The sequence below is a fragment of the Zingiber officinale genome, chromosome 9A (genome assembly GCF_018446385.1).
Source record: "Zingiber officinale cultivar Zhangliang chromosome 9A, Zo_v1.1, whole genome shotgun sequence".
NCBI classification, from domain to species: Eukaryota; Viridiplantae; Streptophyta; class Magnoliopsida; order Zingiberales; family Zingiberaceae; genus Zingiber; species Zingiber officinale.
This window is the reverse complement of record NC_056002.1, coordinates 45,484,921-45,496,235: the sequence shown is the minus strand read 5'-3', so window position 1 is coordinate 45,496,235 and position 11,315 is coordinate 45,484,921. Positions and strand designations below refer to the sequence as shown.

The following is an 11,315-nucleotide window of genomic DNA, read 5'->3' as shown; positions in this document are numbered from 1 at the left end:
TTTGTAAACTGTAAAAACACATAAATATTATATTAGTAAACCAAGACAAAAAATCATAGTTGAAAAAGTAGTAAGAGCACTAGGTAACAAGATGACTAATTTGAATGCTTAAAAAGAGACACATTCATCATTTATCTCAACCACATCATATAGTGATAGATCTATCATTCTTGGGAACTTAATATATTTCAAACCAAAAATTATTGCAACAAAGTTTTCTCATAGTTGCAATTTAATTAATCAGTACTTGATGGAGGTTCAATCTTTTCATATTCAGAATATCATTCAAATGCCTGGTGTAGCAACAATGATTGAACACTGCGTTCAAAAATTAATCAGTACTTTAGAGCCTTCAAAAATTTCCACTGTGTTCTTCACAGACTCAACATCAATGTCTATTAGCTTTCTTGTGCTTGATGCAATGATTGAACACCTCTTTTCTCGGGCATTAGGAACAAAGGTGTTTGCTTTTTCTTCAGAAGAAAACAATGCAATACTGAAAAAAAAGACATCTCAACTATCACAAACAAAAGAATGATATGTTTGTTATTAACCACTTACAAATCAAATAAAGTTGAGCTAGAATATTGAGGGTGATGGGAATTTAGATAAAGACTATTTTTTTTACTGTATAAGGTTTATTAGTAAAGAGATTATTTTGCTAATCTCTTTCATCCTATATCTTTTCCAATCCATCATGGTATCTTACTAGACATAAACTCCAAACGATGCCTAACAAAATATCAAAAATAGGACCAGAGCCAAAATTCTCAAACACATCAATCCTCTTCTTCCTTTGGTTTATCTTACGACAAACATTTTCGTATATTTCCTTTACGGCACCCTCTTCTTCCCTGGTACTTTCTATATCAAACACATCAACCCTCCCATGGAGCCTCTATATAAAACAATGCATATGCACTATAACTCATGATATATGTCATGCAAACTTTATATGCATTCAGTATCATCAGTTTATGGAGGTATTAAGGAAAGATTAAAGTGATTGTTGTCTAATTCATAACCAATTCTGCCTTGATCCTTTCCAGCTTTATGTATTACCATATTAAAATTCCTAATTTCTTTCGCATGATGTGATTTTTCTCTATTCTTGTCCATTGTTTTTATGTAACTGCTAAAGTACTGCTTGTGTTAACTATGAACTCTTAACAATGCTGAACAAATCATCAAGAATATTATTCTTTCCATAAGTTCTCACAAAATTGTGTATAATTGATCAAATAGTTAGCAAATGCAATTTTGTGATTGTTTTTTCAGAAAGATATATAAAGGAAGCCCTTGAGCCTCCATCCCCCAATAACTTATAATTGTTGTAAGACATTGACATTGTTGTAATACAATTTCAAAGTGTGTTGTATCCCAAAGGTTCAACTAACTGGGGCTCTGACAATATTAATCTTAACTCACCAATTAGCTTATATTGCTAGTAATACCATAGTTATCCTTCACACACCTTTTACTTAAATCACAACTTAAAGTCCTAGATAACCAAATAAAAGGATTCAACACAAAGTTAAGAAAAAATGACCTCGGTTTGTTGCGAGCATTAGCGAGTTGCAGGGCAGCAGTGTTTGTGGCAATTACTCCGATTGCATCATCAACGAGAGCTGCTAGCTAAGGATGCAATTGCAATGCAAATTAGTACTGAATGCACTTGAAATATAGAAGAGGATAAGTAATTAGATTTAGGATACCTGGCCAGGAGTGGTAATGAAGAAGATATGTGTGTCATCTCCGACCACTTCCTCTACATCCTCCCTCACTTTCTCATGTGGGATGACAAAGAGAGGCTTCACACCCCTGTTTCCACAAGCTAATAAGATGTATCTAATATGAAATCAATTCTTGAAGATTTGATATCCATAAGAATAGGACACAGAATTCTAAATTCACTTTCCAAGAGTAAGTATTCTTCTGCAGACCATCAAGAACAACAACTGTATAAATTAGACAGTGAACTAAATTTTCTATGCAAAGCAAGGATACATTACCACCATCACAAAGGGAACTATAAGATTATATTGTCTTGGCTTCTTTATTCATGAGCTGAAAATCACCCATCTTATGTGTACTGATTTAGTAGTTAAAGTATGCACATGAGTTAACATCTAGTATAGTGTCACTCATGTCTAGATTATAGATTCTACATGATGGCAGTAGTGTCATCCATGTATACTTTGTTCTTGACTGTTTCTTCCACTTGACTGAACTTATTGTAGATAGTATGGCTTCACTCTATAAACTTGTATCTCTACAAAGGAGTTCTGCATACCTCAAACCTTTTACTATTTCAACCCAAACTTGGATCGGCAACAAGCTATCACTGTCCCCCTTGGATCTCATTGAAGCCACAGAATCTGTTTCAATGCCATGAATGACAACAAATCCCCCCTTTCGAATTCCGACTTTACTGTATTTTTCTTCCACATAGGCCCTGAGCTTCTTTGAGATGGGCACTCTGAGAGGAGACACTGGGTGCCTTGGCACACTGCAAAATGGTCTCCCTAACCATTCCTCCATTTCATCGTACATGAAACACCACAAGTATCACAAATGAACAATCCACAACAACAAAAGATTTTTTTTGTTTGTTTGTTTAGAATTGAGGCATCAATGGTGGTTGCCTCACATGTGGTATCCACATTCGAAGAGGTTCATGGCTGGAGAAGTGAAGGTCTCTGTGAGCAGCAGGCCTGCGCCTGCTACATTGACATTAGGGTACACGTAGCTTACTTTGTCCCGAGTAGATGTCATGAACAGGAATGTCGCATGGCCAAGTCCAGCAAGCTTGGTTGACAAGATCAAATCATATTATCGATTCTGTCAACAAATTCGTAAAAAGCTAGTGAGATTTCTGATGTCATTCCATTTCAAGGATCATGTGTTTTCCCCCCTTTCATTTGTACCTTTAATAGACCGATCATGTTGACATACTCCGCCGGCAACGGGAAATCTTCGCCGGGGTCATACACATTCGCCCACCTCATATTCTTGTTCACCTCGTACACCTGCTTCCCCTTGGGCGAGGCAACGACATCGATCTGCACACCGGGGTACCTATCCTTGATGAGCTGGATCACGGGGAAGAAGAGGAGGTTCTCGTAGACTCCGCCGGAGATGACGCAGCAGCAGAGGCACACGTCATCGCGGACCTTGGAGGCGAGCGAGGTGAGCTTGACGTTGAATCCCATGGGAAACTTGAGGTAACCGTAGGGGTTGGAGGGGTTGTCGGGAGGGCGAGGGCCCTCCTCCTGCTTTCCGTCGGCGAAGAGGGATCCATACTCGATGTCGGGGTCCTCTCCGCAGTCAAAGGGGTCGAGCCAAGGGTTCTTCTTCTTCTTCGCGGCGGCGACGACGAATCGGAGCCATCCTCGCTGAGGATGGTACGCCGAGGAAGAGGATAGAGCATGGGTGGGGATTGGGGAAGGGAATGCGTGGGAGATAGGGAAGGAAAAGCTACAGTAATGCGAAGAAGGTCTCCCCTTCTCACCCAAAGGGAGGAGTTGGAGGAGATACGGTGTGCTTGGATGGAGAAGGACGGGGCGTCGATCTAGGAAGGGGAAGAGGGAGATGAGGTTGAGAGAGATGGTCAAGTTTAGGTTTAGGTTTAGGCTGAGAGAGATGGTCGAAGGAAGGGGCGCGATATAGGTTTAGGTTTGGAGGGAACTTTGTGAAGTGTTACAAATTTTGGCTAGTGGGAAGATTAAAATATTTTATTTTGGTTCATTAACACCGAGTTTTAAAAATCACTGTTAAAATCGGTGTCTATTAACGAAAAAAAGGCGCTCATAGACATCGCCTAAAAAACCGATGTTTATGAGCGAAAATCTGTGCTCATAGACACCGGTTTTTGGAAAAATCGGTGTAAAATAGTCAAAGACATCGGTTTTTGCTTAAAATCGTTGTTGTTCCACCGATGTCTATGAGGGTTTTTCTTGTAGTGACTATTCTAATTTTTCATCCTTGCTCCACCAAATATCCCTTCCTCAACAGAAGGCACTTGCTTTCATAGCTTGCTATAGCTCTTCCCTAGCGGAAGACACTTTCTTTTCAAGCATAAGCCCTTCCCCTTAGAGAAGGTAACTTTTATTTCCAAGATTATCCTGACTTAAGTATTGAAGGGAGTCGGCTTTACTGGTCATAGGTGAAATCTGCAAGTGCACGACTTTCAACAAGTAATAAAATATCTATCATATAGGATCAAAATCAATGCTAGAGGGGAGTGAATAATGTTACAAATTAAAAATGAGCAGATAGTAAAAATAAATAGTTGAATCAATCAGAGTTAGCACGACAAAAATAAATTTAACTTTAGACTGATTCAATCAAGTAAGACAAAATAGTAAATATGCAGTAAATTAAGCTAACAATTTCAGCATGCAAGTTTATCAATCAAATCACAAGTAAGCATACACAATAATATAAAAAATGTGATTCTTATTTCTAATTTCTCCTAGGTGGAGAAACCTTTCAGAAAAAGAATATAAAAATTAAATCATAATAATAACACATAAGGCAACACTAAAATAAATGATATTGGTACTCTAGATATTGCTAATCAGAAATAAAGCACAAGTTACAATGTGTCATAGTACAAAAGGAGAAGAAGAACTTAGAGCGTCAAAACAAGAGCGAATTGATAGTAGATGACTTTTGTTGAAGCTCTGCTTCGAAACTCCTTATATATACTCCATCAATCACTCGAAACCTTTTCGATTGCCTATAAAAATACTGGCATGGCCACAACTTCTATCAATAATATACCGTTAACAAAGCTCTCAGGTTGCTTGTACACCCCGCCGGTCACCTAGGTAAAGGTCAATCTTCATCGTGATCATTTTATTCTAATTGTGGATAACACCATCCCCCAGTTGCCTGGAAGCTACTCCGGTTGCCTGGACTTGTACAATCGCCTTGACCTTGTTAAATCCTTTCATTGAGAGTTAATGCTAGCCAGTCACCTTCGGACTCCATCTAGTTTACTAGAATTGACGAAAATGCTTCACTATAGTGGTTACACGTAATGAGTATGATATAGAATGTAAAGTTACAATTATGTTGGAACTAGATGTTTAGCCTCCAGCAGACTCATCTAGATTGAGTTGCCAAGCCACAACTCCCAACTGCTTCCACCTATATTTGTTTGCCAAGCCTTCAGCTCTCAGTTGACTCTACCTGGACTTAATTCACTTAGCACCTAGCTAGAAATTTTACTACCAAGACTTAATCACTTGGACATGATTCACCTAGCCCCAAGTTACAAATTTAACTACCAATCCTTAATCATACGGACTTGATTCACCTAGTATCTAGCAAGGAATTTGTTATTTGGTCTCCAACCAAGACTTAACTCATGCTTGATCCAAATTAGGACTTTGGATGCTTATATTCACTATGACTTAGTCACTTCCTGGTTCAAAACCAGGACTTTTAATATCTGTCAAGTAACCTGCACCTACAAACTTGACACAACTGGTTAGATCATAACTAATTTAATTTTACCCTTAGTCATATATCAAAACTCTAGATTAAATATTGTGCACTCAGCACAAGCAATCTCCCACTTTTTGATGATATAAAAACTAAGTTCAAATTAGTAATCAATAATCAAAAATAAGTTTGAAATTTAGATTAATATTCAATGCATGAAAGAAGATAGGGTTACTGCAGTCATACATGAATATAATAATTGAAAATATGTCTCTCCCTAATTTTTGCTCCCCTTAATCATATAAGGAATATTAATTTGGGAAAATAATTCTTTTATCTCACTTTTTTTATTTCTATCCTCCTTTTTCATGTATAAAAAAATATTAAAAAATATAATTCCCCTTAAATTTTGCTCCTCCTTAATCAGATAAGGAATATTAAGTTTGGGGAAATAATTCTTTTATCTCACTTTTTTTCTCCCCATTTTTTTATATATAAAAAATGGGTAAAAAGAAATATGACATAAAAAATGAATTAGGTAACATCGAACTTGGAGGAACCAGCCATGACCCACGATAGTTTTCCACCAGTCGCTAGGGTAAATCGAGAAGTACTCGCGATGAGCAGCAAAAAACCCAGCATCCCATGGTTACGCGCCCATTTGATGGGAAATTTCATACAATTGCATCTTTACTGGAGATTGAATCGTTGGTCCTTGTGTGACAACGTGATGCCCTTACACTGTACTATAGCCCCAAGGGCAATATAAGAAAAAAGCAATATGACATATAGTAAAGAAATAAGGAGGTTAATAATAAACTTAAGTTAGACCATAATTGGATACTTAAACAAGCAAACTCAAATCATATATCGAAATGAAAGTCAAGAATAAATAAATGTAATTAAGTCTAGGACATATCAAGTAATATGTCAACGTCAAGTCAAAGTATAATAAAGCACAGATGGTTCGACAAAGCTGAGGAAAAAGTCCTCCCTCACACTAGCCAACTACAGCTTTCCAATTTACCTCTTCATAGATAGTGGTGGGACCGACCGTGTGGGGTCGCTGGGGTGGCAGATTCCACCTTTTGCTACAATAATAAAGCACAGATTGATTAAAATCAAAATATAAGCAAAAGTAGTAGAAGTCCGATACTAGATATTAAAAATAATTGTTGGGATAGAATTTGTGGTAGTTGCCTAATAACTATCATTTTATCAGATTTTTTAAGATCATATAATCATATTTTTTTGAGTTGATTATGTGTTTAAATTCACATTTATATTATATTTCATGAGTTTTGATTCATTTAGAGTTTTGATATGATTTAAATTATTTTGTGGAATTATGTGCTAATTTATGGAATTGATTTTATAGGAAATTAGGGAGAAGGACTAATTTTTATTGATCTAGATTGTTCATCTAAGATCTGAAGGAATCTTGGCCATCCATCATGATCTAGTCCATCCAAATCAAAGAGAGAGTAGAGCATGACCATTGACCTAGATTTGGAGCCTTTGATCTAGATCTAAACTGATCTAGTCGTTGATCAAGATCTGAAACATTCTGAACCATCCATTCAAATATGATGGGATTCAAATGAGAAGCTATAGTAACGAGAAAAGGATCATCAATTTTCTACAGGGGCGAGGAGATTACTATTCCACCATGATCGCTAGCCACCAGAGCTTGATGCTTCCCATTCATTGAGGTCTAGGACTTTTCCTACCTCGTCCATCTTCATTTTTGCATCCATTGAAGGTTTGGCTATCATCTTCACCATCGGTGAGGCGCGTGATAGAGAATGAAGAGGAAGAATATGTAGGTGATCTGTGGCCAGCTTGAAGGGGGGTTGGCTAGACGGCGCCCCCAAATCGAATGCTTCCTACGTATTTGTTAGTTGCGCAAGCGGAAATACAATAATACAAATATAAATACGAAAACTAAATACTAAAGGAAAGAATACAAACTAATACACGTCGATGTAACGTGGTTCAGAGATAACTTGCTCATACTCCACGGTTGTCCGTAAGGTGGACGATCCCTCAATCCGTCGGTGGATTAGTCCCCGGAAACTCCGGCTAGCTCAAACCTCCTTGTGGGTGGAGAAACCTCACCACAACACTCACCAACAACACTTGGACACAAGGGAAACCTTGAGCACCTAGTGACTACTAATTAGGCTTTAACCAAGTCTAATTTCGTCACCTTGGCCGGCCATCCCAAGCTCCTTCTTAAAGAGCTTGGAGGAAATCAGCAAGCTGATTTGCCCGTTACCAGTCGATTGGTCCTTGCACCAGTCGATTGGTGCCAGCCCAACAGCATGCCAACGGCTATCTACCAGTCGACTGGTCCCAGGACTAGTCGACTGATCCCAGCCATTTCGGGCACAGAGAGCTTCTGTGCTCACCACCAATCGACTGATCCCAGCACCAGTCGACTGGTACAACCCTATACCTAGGGTTCCCATCCCGAGTACATTTCTCTCAGCACTCGAGCCCTCACGACTCACTTGACTCTTCTTTGCAGTTTTGACCTCTTGCCATCAAGCCTACTTCCTTTGGCTCTCATCCCTCAGATGCATCTAAGCCCGCGGCTCATCCACAATGCCACCCTTCACGTATGCCTCGAAGTCGCTTCCCTCGGCCATTGTCCTTGCTGCCTTGTTCACGGTCCCTCGGATGCTCCATCCTTCACCAGACCCGAAGCCATCAAGCTGAATCACATGTGCACCCTGCAAACCTGCACACTCGCATACACATATCAAATAACGAGGGTAATCCTAACTTAAACCCTTTGCCAAAACTCTAAAACACATGGTCACACGAACCATTGGGATTGCTCCAACAGAATAGTGATCTAGATCCGACGATTCCTTGGGATTTTCTAACTCACCGAAACCCTAACTTCACATCTTTACAACTTTGATGGCCATCATGCCATCATTGCCATCTTCACATTTATGATCAGTCCTCAGTCATCATAGAATTTAGAGGTAGTAATCCTAAACATTTCACACTATTCTATGTGTTTACAAACACAAGCAAGTTATACCATTGATATTTTATGAGATACTAGCTACCTAGATATATAGGAACATGTTGTCTATGATAGATCTTAAGCTAAGTCCATTTTATGAGATACTCTTAAAAAAACACTTTATGAGCGAGATATCGAGTAGACTAATCCTCTTGCTAATTAGGAAGATAGCCCACCCAGTTGAACGTCTGCCAGGTGTTGACCAGCTTGACCTTCCGCCAGGTGGGCCCCCTCATATTACCGTCGGATCACATCCCTTCCCTTCACGTGTAGTCGAAGGAGGCTGAAAGTCCGATTGACTGGACAAATAGCCTGGTGAGTGGCTGGCCGGTCAGTTATTAGCTGAGTGGGATCCCGCTCTGTCTCCACAGGACTGATCTTTCTCCCCCGGTCGGCGATTCATGCCTCTACACCTGGCTATTTTGGATACTTTTCCTTGCCGCCTTTGAAGGGGTGCGGGTCGATCAGCTAATGCTGACGCCGTCCAAATCTCCTCATGATGTGTGCAAATCCTTTCCATTAAGGTCAAGCACGCACCCATTAAATGCTAACCTGTGGGACGACGCCACATGTCGCTGGCGCAGTTTCGCACATCTGAGGTGACAGCTGCTGATATGACATCTGGCGATTCGAATTCAACGGTCGAATGTGCGCCCCAATTCCTGTGCCCTAGATCGGACGACCCCGATCAATCACGTCCATCTTTATCAAGCCGTGGGGCGGCTACCGCTGCATCGCTTTCGTCTTTCGCAAGCTCCAACGGTTCCGTGCGCTTGTTGTGCTCCGGCGGTTCTGTGTCTCAGTGCTCCGGCGACCCTTATTCCGTAAGCTCCTCCTCCCTCCACCACTGCGTTGTTTTTGGCTTAGCGAGCCCGCCTTCAGTCGATCTTTCTTTTTGCTTTTTCCGGCAATCTTCTGTATCGAACCCTCCGCCCTTGTTTTCCGACGATGGTCAGTTCCTTAGCTTGTAGCCCGCTGACCTTACTCCCGACCCATGGTACACCGCCATGGAGACTCGGTTCGACGCAAGTGACGCGGCGAGCCTGGTAGGTTCCTTTGAAATCCCTTCTGACCATGAAATAATTTTGGCCTCACCTTCCGACCGGCCGCAAATCCCGCGCGAACGACACCCAATTCTTTAACTGCGACCAATTTTTGGCCGGTCTGCGATTCCCCATCCATCCCTTTATCATTGAAGTCCGTAACTATTTTAGCTTTCCGCTCGCCCAGCATGTCCCTAACTCCTTCCGTCTCTTGTTCGGGGTTGGGGTACTGTTCAAAGTCCACAACATTCCCCTTAAGCCTCAAATATTCCACTACTTCTATTACCCTAAGCAGTCCGAGCTGGGCACTTATCTCTTCCAGTCTCGGATCGGCTTAGTCTTTTTTAATAAAATGCTCACTTCCAATAAACATTGGAAGGACTACTTCTTTTATATAAGGCTCCCCGAGTTGCCTCCTTTCTGAACCAAGTGGCAGGTTGGACTCCCCCCTCCCCCCGAGCTGAAGAGATACAAGACCCAGCCAGCGTACCTCCATGCGGTCAACATGCTAGCCGGCCTGAAGCTGGATATCAACAAGTTGTTACCGGAGGGCGTGCTATACATGTTCAAGCTGAGTTCGATCCGAACGTATCTCCCGGGCGGCTTAGGTGAGAAATTTCCTTAACTTTTTACTTTGGATCTAACTGATTTCCTCTCTTTTTCTTACAGCTAACACCATGATGAAGTCGGTGGCGCTCGACCTGCTGAAACTTAAAGCTGCCGAGGCTGAGGCAGCTGCTGCGAAGGAGATGGAGAGGCTCGGGCTGACGCTGGCCGGCTCCCATGAGGGTGAGAGCGAGGAAGCTCTGACTACTGGTGGTGGGTCCGCCGGTCGGACGTCACATATTGAGGTTTCTAGGGAGGTTGCCCCCTCCAGCGTGCAGCCGGCTGCTCGCCCTAAAGAAACCGAGTCTGTTGGCGATGAAGAGCCACTAAATAGACGCAAACGACGCCGAACGGGCACGCCAACCCATTCGGCTTCCTCGGTGGTGAGAGCGTCCGAGGAGACGGGTGTCCCCCCTTGGCCACGGAGACCGTGGAAACTATCTCCTCCGATAGGACACCTTCGCAGTGCGACCTCCCGTCTGATCCGGTCGTTGCTCAGCCGCTCAACGTCTTGCCCCCCCCCCCACTCGTAAGAGGATTCTTCGATCATGAATCCATTCCACTCCGATCGGCCCCTCCTTCAGCACGGCGGTATCTTCTCCGTCCACCCAGAGCGATCGTCGGTCAATAAAGGCAACCTTGTATCTCCCGACTGAGGAGCTTCTGTTGGCGGTCGATCAGCCAACCTCCCCCGAACATCAAATAGTTATCCGGGGGCAGCTGGCCATGTTTTGGGAGGAGGCTCGAGCTCGGGTTGCGACCATGACGCCGGGGCTACTCAGCAATAGCTATATGCAGATGGCAACCGAGGTAAGTTGTCTATTTTATGATTTATTTTCAACTTGGTATTAACCTTCTGCCGATCGACTCCAGTACTAGGTGGAAAGTGTGGTGGTACACAACCGCCTGGCGCTATTGGAGGAGGAGCTCAAGGGGCTTAAAATTTCTTGGGTGGGTCCCTCCCAGGGCCCTACATATGCCGAGCTGCAGGCGAACCTGGCTAAGACCCAGAAGTTATCAGAGGAGGAGCGGAGGAACTCCTCCGGCCTGCAGACCATGGTGGGTCGGCTCGAGACCCAGGCCAAGTCATATGAACAGAAGATTGATCTGGCCACCACCAGAAAGAACAGGGTCGTCGCCGACCTGGTGGCGAAGAACACGGAGGCCCGAGCTTT

At 42.4% G+C, this 11,315-nt stretch overlaps 1 pseudogene; it reads right to left on the bottom strand.

The window, feature by feature from the left end:
* Positions 1-324: 324 nt before the first annotated feature.
* On the bottom strand, positions 325-7,235 carry LOC122019180 (annotated as a pseudogene).
* Between the last annotated feature and the right edge of the window lie 4,080 nt (positions 7,236-11,315).